A 16,269-nucleotide genomic window follows, 5' to 3' on the forward strand; every position below is an offset into this window, starting at 1 on the left:
TGGGATCTAAAATTTTGCTCAGTCGACCTCAGTAGAGAAGATTTAGAAATAGCATCTATAAAAAAGAAAACAAATGTGATTTTGTTTATTTGCTGACTTGCAGGTTTAACCTTGGTCTAGTCCCAAATGCTTACAAATATGTTTACTAACATCATCCTAGCATTAAAACTTATTTTTAGAATGTTATCATAAAAAATTAGGTGATGATGATTAAATTAAAAAAAAAAAAGCCAACCAGAAATTTACAGACTCTGCCCTGTGCCAATTCCTCTTGCCCTGTCACTCCATGTTTGCCTCCCTGCAGCAACCCTGGCAAACCCCAGGGCCAGGTGTGAGGAAAGAGCTGGCCAGTGCCAGGCAAGGGCAAAGCCACTGATTTGGTGATGGTCTGGAAGGGTTTTCTTTAGAAATTGCCTAGGGCATGTGCTTAGAGAATAAAAGAAACCCACTTTAGTATATACTGTCCACTCTTTACAGTCTTCCAAAAACATTTTAGTGGCAATTATACCCCAGTTGGTCACTGTTGAATAGCTATTGCATTTATTCTCACACAGAAAATGAAGATTTGGGGGTTGGGCAGGGATGGATAATAATAAAATAATTGAGATACAAGAGTATGATCATAGATAGTTTCTTCCTTTTTTTCCAATGCCCTTCTCAGTTTTAATATATACCCTATCATCTATATATATAAAGGCCAAGCAACCAGAATGACCAGAATAACTGAAATGACCAGAAGGACAGGTCGCTATGAAGCACACTGCAGCCCGCCAACCAGCCTGATTGGGTTGGGGCTGGCCAGCCAACCTCCCACAGCCCCTCCCCAAAATTGGCCCCAATCAGGGCGGGCCAGCCGGACTCCACCCAATTGCCAACCTCCTGCGGTCCAGGCTGACACCAGGAGCTGGGGCTGGGTAGTGGCAGAAGCAGCCCCTTTGCCACAGGGGAGGGGGGTCAGCTCCCTCCTTGGGGTAGGCAGCCAACCTCCCACGGCCCCTCCCCCCTGGCCAGCAAACCTCCCATGGTCCCTCCCCATGTCCCTCCCCCTGGCTGGCAGGCCCTGGTGACAGCAAGGCAGCGAGGGAAGGAGGAGTTGGGGAGGCAGGGAACTGCATGGTGGCAGAGTGCCAAGGGTGGTGTCAGCATCTGGTGTCCGTTCCTTCTGTGCCCGGCCCAGTGACCATCGCCTCCTCTCCCAACCCCGCTGGGGCCTTTGGCCCGGATAGGCCCTGATCGACAGCCAGGCCTAGGGATCCCACCTGTGCACATATATGTTTATAAATATATAGATATATCACATTTATATAGACGTCCATCTGTATATGTCTCTCTCTATAAGTTAGATTTATTATAAGCAATTGGCTCATGTAATTATGGAGGCAGAGAAGTTCCATGATCTGTAATCTGCAAGCTGGAGACCCAGGAGAGCCAGTGGTGTAAATTCTAGCCTGAGTCCAGAGGCCTGAGAACTAGTTGCACCTATGGTGTAAGTCTGTTGAGAGTTAATTTAAACTACCCCATGATATTGTGGTGTTAGCTCCCATTTTTATTGTCTAGGAGGCATGCATTGACCTTAAACTGACACTAGCCTCCCATGCAAGTGCATGCCTTAGATAGCAACCTGCAGAGTGACAAGTAAATGTGAGTTCCTATTATGACTTCCCAATGGCCTTTGTGATAAACAGTCTTCTCTGCCTCCCAGTGTCTATATGTCTATGTGCCCTTAGATAGGACTCCTTTGATAGGTCCATACTTTTGGTTTGAAATGACCCATCAGCCATAGTCTGGGGACCCCAAAGCACTCCCATCCATGAAACCTAATAAAGGCATGTGGTCCAGGTCCTGTGTCTATCTGTCTGCACTCTACATCATGTGGCCTCTCAAGGCATGCAGGGTACATCCTCTAGTACCTGTGAGAATCAACTTTTCTATCTCAGTTTCTCTTGAGGACTGTTGTTGAACTGGGACTCACTGTTCCACACCCTTTACTCCACTTAACAAGTGTTATTTTGACAAATTCATAACAAATCCTAAAACAAAGGCAGGAGAACATCTGAGTCCAGCAAAAGGAGTTAGGCAGAGATAATTTAATCTAATTTCCCCATGTTTTTTGTTTGTTTGCTTGTTTTTAAATCCGGCCTTCCCACATTGGGAGGGGGGCACCTGCTTTATTCAGTTCACCAATTCAAATGTTAATATCTTCTGGGACACTCTCACAGGGAGACTGAGAAATAATGTTTAACCAGATCTAGGCACCCTTCAGGGCAGTCAAGTTGACAAGTAAAATTAACCATCATAGAAGCTTTAGAGACAGAATTCTATCACCAGTTAGTTAATCTTAGAGTTCTTCCAATAAACATTAGCAACTCAATAGACATCAAGAGGAATCAATAGGAGAACCAAGGGAAACCCTTCCTTTAATCTACACTACAGACCAATAGTTCTCAAACTTGTTGTCTTTATTTTATTTTTTTTTTAATTTTATTTTTTTAAAATATATTTTATTGATATTTTACAGAGAGGAAGAGAGAGGGATAGAGAGTTAGAAACATCGATGAGAGAGAAACATCGATCAGCTGCCTCTTGCACACCCCCTACTGGGGATGTGCCCGCAACCAAGGTACATGCCCTTGACCGGAATCGAACCTGGGACCTTTCAGTCCCCAGGCCGACGCTCTATCCACTGAGCCAAACCGGTTTCGGCAAACTTGTTGTCTTTAGTGACAGGATGATTTTCTCCCTGGGAGGCCAGCACTATATACATTGCTCATGAGGACTGAGAGAAAGTAGGCTAGCTGTCATGTCCCTCATTCTTACCTCACTCAAGAATGGCATATGAGAACATGTGGAGTGAGATGCTGCTAAAATTTACTATTATTTTTAGAGTAAATGAATACTAAAAAACAGATTTCTTTTACCATTATTGAGAATTACAATTTGGTCACACCTTACAACCGAACACCATTCTGTCTTGAAGCTGGAGCTGGGAATCACTAAATACTCTCAATATTTATAAATTCATGATCCAACTGCACCTTCATTGTATATACTCTGGAGTTGGGGTCATGTTTCAGAACAGTGATCATCAGGACTAAACCATTCCTAAATGTACAGCCCCTAGTCCTACAGCTGGGTATCACGCTACTGTGGTCAAATCTGCAGCCTTATTCTGTACTCTGCAGCTCTATGAACTTGGCAAGTCCTTGTTCTGAAAGTGAGCCGGCTTGTATCTTTCTTTTTTTTTTTTTTTAATTGATTTCAGAGAGAAAGGGAGAGAGAGGTACAAACATCAATGATGAGAGAGAATCATTGGTCAGCTTCCCCTTGGGGATTGAGCCCACAACCCAGGCATGTGCCCTGACCTGGAATTGAATGGTGACCTTCCGGTTCATATGTCGATGCTCAGCCACTGAACCACACCAGTCAGGCAGTTTGGAGGGATTTGTTAGTAGCAAAAGAGATAATCCATGTAGAATCTTCATTATGATCCTCAGCACAGCCAACTCTACTTTTGGCCTAGACATTTTCCCGTAAGAATGTGTATAGGCCATGATATATAGGGTGTGATCAATGAATAATGATTATAAGAAGTGAGATTAGGATTCTAGAAGTAAATACCTATTATGTGGCAGCACTTGTGCAAGCTTACTTTACACATGTCATCAAATCTAGCCCTGATCACAACTCTCCCCAATAGATTGTCTTTTGCTTATTTTATAATAAAGACACTGAGGCCCAGGAATTTCAAATAACAAGCAAGAAGGTGGGAGGGGTGGGATTTGAACCCAGACTCATCCAAGCTCAAAGCCTGTGCTCTCATCCTCCTGGTAAGAAAAGAAAGCAGTCCCTTGACTATTACAAAGGACCTTCTGGCAATACACAGATGGGCTGCCTTAAAGAAAGGATTATTAGTAATAGTACTAGTGGCCCAGTGCACGAAGTTTGTGCACATTAAAAGGGAATTAATTAGAGGAAATATTTTAATATTGCTATTTGCCCTTTGCCAGGGTTGGGGACGCAAGCCTCACATCCCCAGGCCCATTGCCAGGGGCAGGGACGTGAGTCTCACATCCTGAGGGGCCCATGCCAGGGTTGGGGATGTGAGCCTCAAGTTCCTGGCCTGGCACAGGGGGTGGGGACGCAAGCCTCATGTCCCAGGGCCAGCACAGGGAGAAGGGATGTAAGCCTCACGTCCCCGGGTGGAGCAAGTCCCCACCCACTGATGCTGCAAGTCTCCGCCCACCCGCTCCTGCTGCCCACAGTCTGCTGATCAGTCATTATGTGACAGCATCCTGACCAATTTGCATATTACCCTATTATTAGATAGATTATTATTTTACTTTGGAATCACAACAGTGAAACACAACAAAAAACTCTTACGAAAGAAGTCATAGAAGAGGAATAGAATTACATATTTAGTGCATATGTTTTTTTAGAAAAGAAAGTGCTAAAAGACAAGTTCCCATTGCACACAGAAATGGTAACAATGCTGCAAATCAGAGTACAGGTCAATAGGAGAGCTAGGGGGCCCCCAGCACACCGGTGTTGACTTAAAATACTTCACATAAATCAGCAGCAGGCCGTGTTACTCTGTGTTCAGTGTATAACACACAGGAGAAGGCAACTTTTAAGCCTTTCTCCATCCCGGAGTCCATAAAAGACCTTGATTAAGTGTGAGTAAAGCAGAGTACAATGCTAATGAAATCTAAACAGAGTGACTATTTTCATTCTGTTTTGGGGAGGTGAGGTGGGACTGACAAGCCCCAATCCCAACCCCAAGCCTGCTCCCTCCTTACCAATGGCTCTAGAAATGAAAAGATGGCTTTGTTGACAGGCCAACCACCTCCCCCACCTCTGTAGTGGCTGGTGCAAGAAGGAAATGAGGGGTGGTGTGTACACCCAGTGTAAACACTCTGGTTCCCGGGAGTCCCTAGGGCTGAGTTAATGTATTTCTAACTTTAAAATGGACTTAGTCACCATATTTCAAATGATCTGCATTGTGGTACCTATAAAAAGCTCTTCTCGTTAGGTCTTCATCTCCTCTCTCATTACCTTCCTGTAGTATATTTTAACTCCATGTATGATTTAGGGAACACTTCTGCTGAACACCATTTTCTATCTGGGGAGTTTCGTCAGATGGAATGGGAATCACATTTATTCCACAAGAGTCATTGCAGGGGAGTGGCTCCAGCCATAGATTTTCCTCTTCCTAACTTTGACTTATGAATATTACATAGTAATGAGATACTGCTAAGTTTGTTTGGATCAGATCACATAAAATCTTCCATGTTAAGTTGTAGAATCCAGGGACGCTTTCAAATCATAATGTGCTAAGAACAGTTTTTGTAGTTTGGTTAGCTTTGTACTTTTGATTTCACATTTCTTATTTTTTCTGCTTTGTGAGTATTAATTAAAACCATTCATTCTTATTGCAAATAAATATTAGAAAAGGGGCAGACAGAACGTCAAGGGTGCTGACTTAAAGACTAGAATGCAATGCTCTAGCCTTTTGCATGCTATGGAAAATTGCTAATTTCCAAGTGAAATTTAATTATCTTCTCTATAGTCATCTGAAGAGATGAAACTAGATGGAATAAAGTTCATTCAGACAATATAGCTACTATATTAATAATTCGATTAAAGTGAACACAAAATAAGAACCTAGCTTTTAACTTACTGATGGTGAGGTTTAATTTTTCTGTTTGAGAGCTATCATATTTAAAATGCAGGTCTAACATACTTTTGTGACAGGAAAATTGAAGACACAGAAAGCTGCCGTAATTTTCTCCTTAGTTTTTAAAAGACCACTATAACTCAGAAAGCATCCACTTTATATTCAAGTGCAATGCTAATGGCTCATAGTTTCAGAGATTAAGAATGGTTAGGAAAAATATTACTCCCAGTTCTCCATTTGTGTGTCAAGGGAGACAGAAAAATAAATTTATTCTAAAATAAGCAAACTTACTTACATCTTTTCCCCATATGCTTCAGTCTTGTAACATTTGCTTTAGAATAAAGAACGCTGTGTCACCAAATTGCTTACATCTTAAAATATTCTCTTTGGACTTACAAAAGACTGCAAAGTGTAAAATGCTTATTTATTGCCATTATGCTGTAGCCTAAGAATTAACATAAAACATCTTGGTGGGGAGGAGAGACAGGGCTTGTGCTTGAATCTGTATACTCCCTTGCATCTATACTTGCTGCCCGATGATGTCATCCAGCTCAATGGCTTTAAATGGCACCTATATGATGACAACTCTCAAATTAATATCTCTAGCCTGGACCTTTTCCTTGAACTCCAGACTCATATATCCAACTGCCTACTCCACATCACCACTTGGATAACGAATAGGCATATCGGATTTTAGCATGTTGAAACTGATTTCACCCCTTAAACTTGCTTTTCCCACAGTCCTTTCCATCTCAATAAATGGGAACTCTAGCTCTCCAACTACTTAGATAAAAAAAAATCTTGGCTTCCTTGACTCTTTCCTTTCTTTCTGTCTCCACACTTAATTTAGCAGCAAATCCCGTCGGCTATCTTAAAGGTAAATTCAGAACCCATCAATATCTCAACACCTCCTCTGCAATCACCTTACCTTCGTCCAAGACTTCATCATCTCTTGCATACCTTACTGCAAAACCATCTTGCCTGTGTGTTCAGCTTTCACCCTTGGTCTGTTCTCAAGAAAGAAAAAAAAAGAGCCAATGTGGCTCTCTTAAAACATTTGCCTCTACTTAAGAGAATCAGGGTAAGTCTCCTGGCTTTACAAGGATAAGAGCTCAATATGTAATGACATGCATGTAAAGCTCATGTATAACATGAATAGATCAAATGCCCCATTGAGCATTTCTGTTACTGTCTCCACAGGAGTCGCCTTCCATGAGCCATCGAGCTGAACATTTGGACCTCTTGGCAGCACCCAAGCCACAAACCACCTAGAGAAAGAGTGCGAAGGGTCCTTTATATTCATAGCTAAGAACTGGAGATCTTCTTGTAGTTCGTCTAGAGTCACCTGAGCAGAGAGAATTAAATCAATGTAACTGAATGGGCACTGGTCCAAGTATGGGAAAACCCTGCACCCTGATTCCAAAGATCTGGATTCGCTCTGCTTTCCTATTTACAATCTGAGTACAGGACAAAGGTCACACAACTCACCTGCATTTTGAATTTCACACTGGGAAAATAGGCAATTTCTCAAGTTCCCTTTTAGTCTAACATTCTAAGTATTGTTCTGAAACAACAACAAAATATGTAACTGGAGAAGGATAGGGAAGGCAAAGGAGGACTTGAGGTGATCTGTATAGGCCAATGTACATTTTGAAATACCCTTTATTTACTAGGAAACCAAGTAAAGACATTAATTATTAAGGCTTACTGTTTATTATGTCTAAACCCAAAAAGAGCATGTGTGTGCTTTGACAGCCCCTACCCCCTAATGTCTTGCTATGCAGAAATCCAAAGACACTATGAAAGGCAGGACCAACTGCGTGATACAGAAACCTCTTGAGTCAAAAAGGCTCCAGACCACCATTCATTTCCTTTTAGCCTTATGATTAATGGAACCTATCTCAAAATTTCAAAATTGACACAGTTTTAAGTGAATTCGCCGAGCAGTAAAAAGACACTGATCTCCATGGCACTTTCTCATAAGAGACCATGATTAAGTAGCTTGAATTGTTGACCCAGGCTCTTCATGGGGGCCTGATAATCATGAAGAATTGCTGATTCTCTTAATCCAGCCATTTGGTATTATGGATATGCTTTATCATTACTGTCAGTGCACATAAATTTTAAATAAAGTACCATAGGAAAGGGAGCAGAAGCATGGCAAGAAGTATGAGTGTTATAATCAAGGGACAGGGTCTTCTCATTCCTGGTCCAACCCCTGAGAGACACAGTCAGTCCAGCAGAGGCATGAGCACAGCTTCACTGCACCCAAGGCCAGCCTGCTTCATCAACGCTCATGACAATGACAGGACTTTCCACTTGATACTCCCCCTGCCCCCGGTTCGTCCCAGTTGGTTCACCATGGTGAACTCCTCATCACTGGCCAAAGTTCTTTGGTTATAACACACAGGTTCTTCCACATTGGTGATAGTACATGCTGAGAGTCATATTCTGAAGGAACCAGCACCGGGTGGCAGTTTCTGTGGCTTTGATCTCCAGGTAAAACCCTTGATGTCTGCTTAAAGGGGAATCCTGATCAAGACGGAATTGTATGACTATGCATCCTGGGGAATACTAGTAAAATTGACTTGGGGAAAGAAAGGCTATTCTTGCTGTGTCTTGACAAGGGTGTTGAGTTATGTTAGCTGGTAATGAAAATATATGTGATTTAATATACACCCCAGACCAATAAAGTAGGACAGGTTAATTATGTTGCTGTTCATTAGGTCTTTAAACCTTGTAGCCATGAAGTATAAAAGCCTGACATTATTTTTGTGACTGATTATATTAAATACAGAGAATGAAAGGATAGATTCTGGAGCCTGAATACCTGGGTTTAAATGTTGCCTCTGCCACTTACTAGATTTATGACCCTGATCATATATGAAATCTCCTGTCTCTCTGCTCCCTCACCCAAAAAAATGTGAAGAAGTAATATCCTGTATTTCATAGAGTTGTTGCAAGAACTGAAGAAGGTAATGAAAAATACTTAGAACTACGCATGGGGTGTCCCTAATAACTGTTCATATTAGTATGATATATGTGTGTCTTTCATAAACAAAACACATATTTTTAAAGTGTAATTACATCTTAGAATTGCCATTGCACGTTAACCTGCCTCTAAATCTGTCATCAGCAGAGAAGCACTGGCCAGTTGAGAATGCATTCCTGCTTAATGAGAGAGCCCTGGGCCACTGGATAAACTTGCTCTTTACCAGAAGAGCAACTGATGGCTGTGGCCTGGGTCAGCCAGGATCTGAAGTCCATGCTGTCTTGGGTTCTCAGAAGCAGAAGTGGGCATTCTTCTCTGTTGCCCTGTGCCCGGCATCTGCTAATTGAGAGGGAGGCAGATATATGAGACACATAGCTCAGCATTGTGTGCAGATGAGAGATTCCCCAGAGAAGCTTTAAAAGCCTATTTGTTTTGGAGTCAGGCCTTCTAAGCCTGACTTCATTTTTCCAGCTGCATCTAAAAGGGTGTGTGTGTGTGTGTGTGCGTGTGTGTTTATCTTCAGACCTTTGCCCCTTTCCTGGGAGTAGCAGTTGGGCCAGAGCTCACATTCTTCACCCTGTCCTGCAAAGAGGTGTTTGGAGGGGCGGGGATTGTTTTCCTTTTGCTCTTTACTGGGTCTTTTCTTTTCTAATTTTTTATTTTTACAATAGGTTCTCTTCCCAGGGCCTCTTTTAAGATGGCAAATTGAGTTAAGTTTTAGGATCTGTAGTGATGTGCTTTCGAAGGAGCAACAAGATGTCTGGGGCTGAATTTCGGTCAGGCCTTACCTAGACAACAGCAGCGTCTATCAATCAACTTCACCAAGAGCCTTGACATTAGCATTTTTCTAACATCAAGTTAGGAAAACCATCAGAAATGTGGAGGAAATGCACACTTATTTGAATTTAAAAATCAACAGTTAATTTCATGCAGTCAAGTTTCTGAGATCTTTCTTCAGCAACAAGGAAATACAAAACACATGGAACGAGAGTAAATATTGTGATAAGATAAATGGTAATTCCTTAATGAAAGGCAACTCATAATCACCCCTTTTTTTAAAAACAAAACAAGAAAGATAATATTTTAGGACTGTTTTTCAAAAAATCTCTTTGTTAAGAGGCCAATTTTGTGTAAATGTCTGTTAATATGAGCTTTTATCATGCAAAATCCCAAGGTGCCTTTGGTCCATTATCTACAAGCTGGAAATAAAAATCTCATGTCATTGATACCAAACATCTGTTTTTAGAGAACTGCACTGTAAAACTCCAAGTTTTCTATTGCCTTGTATTTTAAACAATCTTAAAATCTCTTGTATGACATAACACTTATTTATTCATTCCTTAAATGTTCCATGACTGCCTATTAAGTACTCTTAGTCAATGTCCTAGTTGGAGTTAGAGAAACACATGTTTCTGACCCTCAAAAATTGAGGGACTGGAAGAAAAGAACCATTTTTATGATAATTTTTACTTAAATATTAATCATCTCTGCTTTTATTATAAACTCAATAAAGGTATAATTAATATACAATTCCTTATAGTTTCATTGGTACCTGATATAGTGCTTACAAATAATAAATAATCAATTCATGTTTATTGGCACGATGTTAAAGAAATTAGTTTATTTGACAATTGTCTCTTTTTTCAAAGGCATGTGTAATAGTACAGTAATAATACAGCAATTGTAATAAAAACCTGTGTGGGCTTTTTTTTTTTTTTTTTTTTTATGTCTTCCAATTTTTCTGAAATTTTATTCAGGCATCTTGTGGAGCCAATCTTCTCTGCTTCAGAATAAAGACTCCAGAAGATCCCATGAGTTTGTCTCATGATTCTTAGTAACTGTCAACACTTTAAGTCATAGATAGAGTTTCAAAGCAGTAGTGAGACTGTCCAGTCAAAGATAAGAATTAAAGCTTGAAGTTGATGTAGGGTTAAGTATTTCTTTCTCCAGGTCAGAATTGATTCACTCTGAACCAGAGACCACAGGTGACACCTCCATCTTCTTACCTGTTCACCTCCTGCCATCCTTGCTAATTGCCATTTGCTCCTGCCAAGGTCTCTCTAAGTATGAGTTTGTGTGGAGGGAATAGGAGAGAGGGTGTGGGTGCCCAGTTTACCTGGCTGTGTCTGAACATCTCTGGGCCATGGAGATTTGTAATGCTGTCTATCATCATTTCCCGTGGCACTGTATAGGACCTTGGCAGTTCCCCTGCAAAGCCCTTCTCTACTATAGATGTCTTCTCTAAGTCCTGACCTTCTGAGGTACAGCACAGCTGCTTTCTGCTCTTTCTCCTTCATCTTCTTAAAGGGTCTATGGACAAGATACAGAGAGAGCTCCATCCCAGTTCCCTCAGGAGTGGGGTGTTCATCTGACATCAAATGAACAAGAAACACACTTTTGCCTTATTACCGTAAGGGAGGAAAGACTCTTCTTCTACCCTTTTAAGTTTTGTGACTGGGGTCTATGAATTAAACCAAAAAAGGACAGATTAATAAGAGAAAAAAGCATTCTCATTTTTTGAGATTGATATTTTTATGTGACACGGGGGTTTCACAACAAGAAGAAAAAACTCCAAAGAAGTGGTTAGACCTGAGAGCTTATATGGTATTTCCAATAGAAAGTGATCACTTGTGGAGATATGATAAGACAAAGGTAAAAGGAGTTTGGACAAGAAACAGTAAATTATGGGAAAGTGACTAGGAAATATATGAGGGAAGCAAATAGACGATAGGGGCTATTTTGGTAAGGTTTGTTTGTAAAGACTCATCTCAGGAACCACTCCCTATCTCCAGTGATAAGAATGTTTTTCTCTTTCTGATACAGGTATGGCACATGTCTCATGGGAGATTTATGCCCAGCTTCTAAGTAGAAAGGGGGAGGGCAGAAAACCTTCCTACATCTGCTGTTTTTCAATTGCCTTCAACTTGAAATAATCAATATGTCAAAATCACATATTTTCGGTGGTATGTTTTGTTCCTGTTCAACAGACTCCCAAGGGTCAGTAGTCTCAGAACTGGGATGGCCTCCCAAATTATGAATCTGGGTGTTTCATCTGAATTCTTGTTTCTGGGTGAATCTTGAGGTCCAAATAGGAATTAGAACTATGTTCACAGTCTTTTTTAGCTTTCTCATAAGATCTACACTATAAATTTTGTGTCTCCTTCATTCAGGAAATACATTTTGGAGTTTTCTGATAGTCTTTCTCTCTCTCTCTCTCTCTCTCTCTCTCTACCTCTCTCTCTCACTGTGGCTCACACATATACATATACTTAGTGTGGAGTTAGAAAGTAGCAAAGTTATTCTCCACTGCAAAGGGAAAATGCTCACAATACATCAATAGAAATTCCAAAGAAATATTCTTCCTAATGGCCAGATCATTTTTTAAAAACATTTATCATTATTGTTAAAAGTATTACAGGTGTCCCCGTTTTCCCCCTCATTGACCCCCTTCACCCTGTACCCACCCCCTTCCCAGGACTTCACCGCACTAATTGTCTGTGCCCATGGGTTATGCATATATGCATATAAGTTATTTTATTAAGCGCTTCCTGCCCCCCCGCCCCTTCCCTCTGAGATTTGTCAGTTTGTTGCATGCTTCCATGTCTCTGGATCTATTTTTTCTTTTTATACCCTTTATCACTCTGAGGTGTGCAGGTGTGGTAGGACAATTTCTACCTCACACTCATTTTTTTTTTTTTTTTTTAATCAGGAGAGCTTAATTTTTGTACCTCCAGACAAACTGAGGCAGAAGGTTCAGATCTAAGAACCCAGCTGTGGAACCAGCACAGAGTTCACTAGTTCCCTGGTTTGCTTCCTCTCAGAATTCCTGTGTGTACAATGAACATGTTGGCCTTGTATAGCTGTAACGAAGAGTTATCCTAAATAGCCAGTATTGCTTACAACATGCTTTAGCGTGACAAGGGAGAATGATATAATCAGTTTTTCATGCCCCTGATCATAGTGATTATAAAAACTTTGGGCTTGATGATAATGACCAATGGATGTACAATAGAAGCAGTCCCTCCTGTTCATAGGCTGAGAATCTTTTACCCAGAACAGGGTAGGCAAACTACATGCTGTGAGCCAAGTCTTACCCACCACCAGTATGCTATATAATAAAAGCCTAATATGCTAAGTGTCTGATCGTCCAGTCGGCCATTCAACCAATCGAAGCGTAATATGCTAATGATATGCTAAGGCTGATCAACTGCTCGCTATGATGTGCACTGACCACAAGGGGGCAGACACTCTGACCAGTAGGTTAGCTTGCTGCTGGGGTCCAACTGTTTGGGACAGAGCAAGATGTGCCAGACACACCCTAGAACCCTCCCACAGTCCCTCCAGGCTGGCCAACCTTTGGCATCTCTCCCTGTCCTTGATAGTGCACCACTAGGGTCCTCTGCCTGGCCTGCACCCTCTTGTAATCTGGGACCTCTTGGGGGATGTTGGAGAGCCGGTTTCGACCTGATCCCACAGGCCAGGCCGAGGGAACCCACTGGTGCTCGAATTTATGCACTGGGCCTCTAGTATTTAAATAAAATTTTTTTGGCAACACTTATGCTCATTTGTTTATATATTGTCTATATATTCTTTAACACTACAATGGCAGGATTGAGTAATTGCAACAATAATCATATGATCTAAAATTCTATCTAGGCCTACAGAGGAAACATTTGTAACCTCTGATTTTAAAGGACTCCCAAATTGATTACTATGCAAAATACACAGAAAGCACATCCATACAAATGGTTCTCCTTCCAGATAATAAAATAAGAAAAAAATTTCCCTGTTTTATTTTAATTGCATTGCTTTGCTGAGAAACAAGGAATCTTGCTGCTACTTCTGACCTAGAATCTGTTTCACTTGATATTTTTTTTGGTTGCAATGTTTCTGGAATGCTTTGGGTTGTAACTCTTTTTTCATGTTGAAACTATGGGCATATTTTCTATTTATTCATTCATTTAAAAATATTACTTGAAGGCCTGTCACAAGGCAGACACTAGGCTAGGTGTTAGCTACATAACATGAAACAGATTAAGCAACTTACTCATTTATGTCTTAGGATCTGGTGGAAGGTAGATCAGTGAGTGGGCAGTTACAGAACCCTGGTTACAGTTACAGAACTGAGTCAAGCACAGATGTTAAGGAGTTGATGGAGGTGGTACCTTATGCAGTTTTGTATTGTTGCACAGGGGACATCCAAGAAGGCCTATGACAAGAAACAATGCCAAAGATGAGAACTGATTGCTGAGGAGAGGTCAGGCAGCCATGGGGGAATTAGGAAAAGAAAAGCTATTTTCAGGCAGAGGAAACAATAAAGCTCAGAAATCTGAAGGCATTCTATAGTGAATTCAAGAACTAGAATCAGCAGTGCTTCTGAAACATCACCCTTTATTTAAAGGAACACACAGAAAATGATAACATTCATATGCCATCATGTACATCAGTGTTCTTTAGAGAAACAGAATCATTAGGATGTGTATATATTTGGAAAAATATTGTTATGGGGAATAGGCTCATGTGATTACGGAGTCTGGCAAATCCAAAATGTGAAGGGTAGACTAGAGATCCAGGAGAGCTGGTGTTCCAGCTTGAGTCTGAAGGCTGCCTTCTATAGAACCAGGAAGAGTCAACACTGAAATTATTACTGGACTGAAGGGGCCCATTGGCCTGGCACATCAAAGCCCATAAGACACACACAGGATTTTGCAGCCAAGAAAGTAAGGGTTTAATTGTGGCACATATTCAGAGTCACAGGTGAGATGATGCTCAAAGACCTGGCTCTCAGATGACTTCTAAGGATGGGTTATATAGGGGGAAAATCATTAATCACGGTGGCTAAGTGAGTTAGGGTTGTGGTCTCTTCTGATTGGTAGGTGCTAGAGTTGAGGATAGTTGATCAGTGCATCTGGTCCTGATGTCAGCCACAGCGTCACTTCTTCTGGTTTTGCTGCTTTTCTGAGTCTGGAGTTGAAACACAATTGAGGCCTAGATCTTTAGTTTAATTAATACTCTGTCTCTATGTTCTTTAGTTTAATTAATACTCTGTCTGTATGGTCAATAGACTCAAGGCTTTGTTCCTAAGATTGTTTGTGGCTGACCAAAGCACTCATTGTTTTAAGGGCTTGATGATGAAGGGAGTGTACATGTAAGAAAGAAGAAGACAGATAAGTCAGGGTGCTGGATGAGGCCTCTTTAACTCAAAAGAAAACAAAGGAGAAAAATGTCAGATTAAAGAGGATTGGGTTTATGTGCCATTACACAATAAAGGCCAAAGACAATCTGTTGGAAAATTCTCTTTTGCTAGGAAGAAGCCAGTTTTTTTTTGTTGTTGTTGTTTTTTTTTAATCTATCTAAGCCTTCAACTGATTGGATGAGGCCCACCCACATTGTGGAGAGCAATCCGATTTACTTAAATTCTAGTGATTTAAATGTTAACCTCATCTAAAAACACCTTCACGGTAATACTGAGAATAATATTTTACCAAATATCTGAGCACCCTGTAGCCCAACCAAGTTGACATATAAAATTAACCATTATAGTCACCATGAAGCAAATAAAAGAGGTTCTCTTTAGCTTAAATTACTAGGCTGAGTATTAGGCCACTCCAGGTTAAGAGAGTATCTGTATTTCAGCATATCTGTAATTCTCTTAGCACATCACAAAGGGCCTTGTAGGCCCTGTTGAGTGATCTGCATTATAGTAGGAGAAAACTGCAGAATCATTGAAGGGTTTTGTTCTTTTAACTTTAATGATTTGTTTAGACTGGAAGGGAATATTTCTAATAAGTACATTTGGTTAAAGATAGACACATTACCACCAAGAAAATGCATTTTTAAAAGTATGAACACATCATTAGGGTCACTGTGTGCGTTGCCAATCTCATTTATACTTCACTACACTGCCTCCCTAAAAATAAAAGAAAATGAAAGTATATTTATTGTCAACTATATGCTTGCAATTTTGAAGTTATTATCTTATTAAACTTCACTATCACCCAGTCATATAGGCATTAATAGTCCCATTTTCATTGTTGAGGAAGTAGGCCCTGAAATCTTCTTACCTTATAATAGACAAATATGCAAATTGACCGCACCTTCGTTACACCCAAGCCACGCCCACCAACCAAGCCACGCCCATCAACCACGCCCACCAGGAAACCATTGCAGGGAAGCTGGGGTTTGGCGGAGCCCAAGGCCGGGGAAAGCCGCCCGAGGCTTTCCTGGCCTTGGGCGCCAGCGGGGTGCCTGCGCCGATCGCAGGAGCGAGCCGACCTGGGGGTCGGCTGGCTCCTGAGATTGGGTAGCAGGGACGCTGGGTGCAGCCGAGCCCAAGGCCACCGCCCGGGGCCAAGCCCCGACCCTGAAAGAAGGCAGAAGGCGGTGGCCACAGCCAAGGCCTGGGTCCCTGGTGCCGGCAGAAAACTGGTGCAGGCAGCCAGGTGAATGAAGGTCTATTGCACGAATCTTCATGCAAACGGGCTGCTAGTATCCTATCTAATAATAGACAAATATGCAAATTGACCATACCTCCGACACACCCACAAACCACGCCCACAAAGCCACGCCCACCATCCAATCAGAGCGAGTATGCAAATTAACC

This window comes from Eptesicus fuscus, chromosome 5, assembly GCF_027574615.1.
Source record: "Eptesicus fuscus isolate TK198812 chromosome 5, DD_ASM_mEF_20220401, whole genome shotgun sequence".
Taxonomy (NCBI): domain Eukaryota; kingdom Metazoa; phylum Chordata; class Mammalia; order Chiroptera; family Vespertilionidae; genus Eptesicus; species Eptesicus fuscus.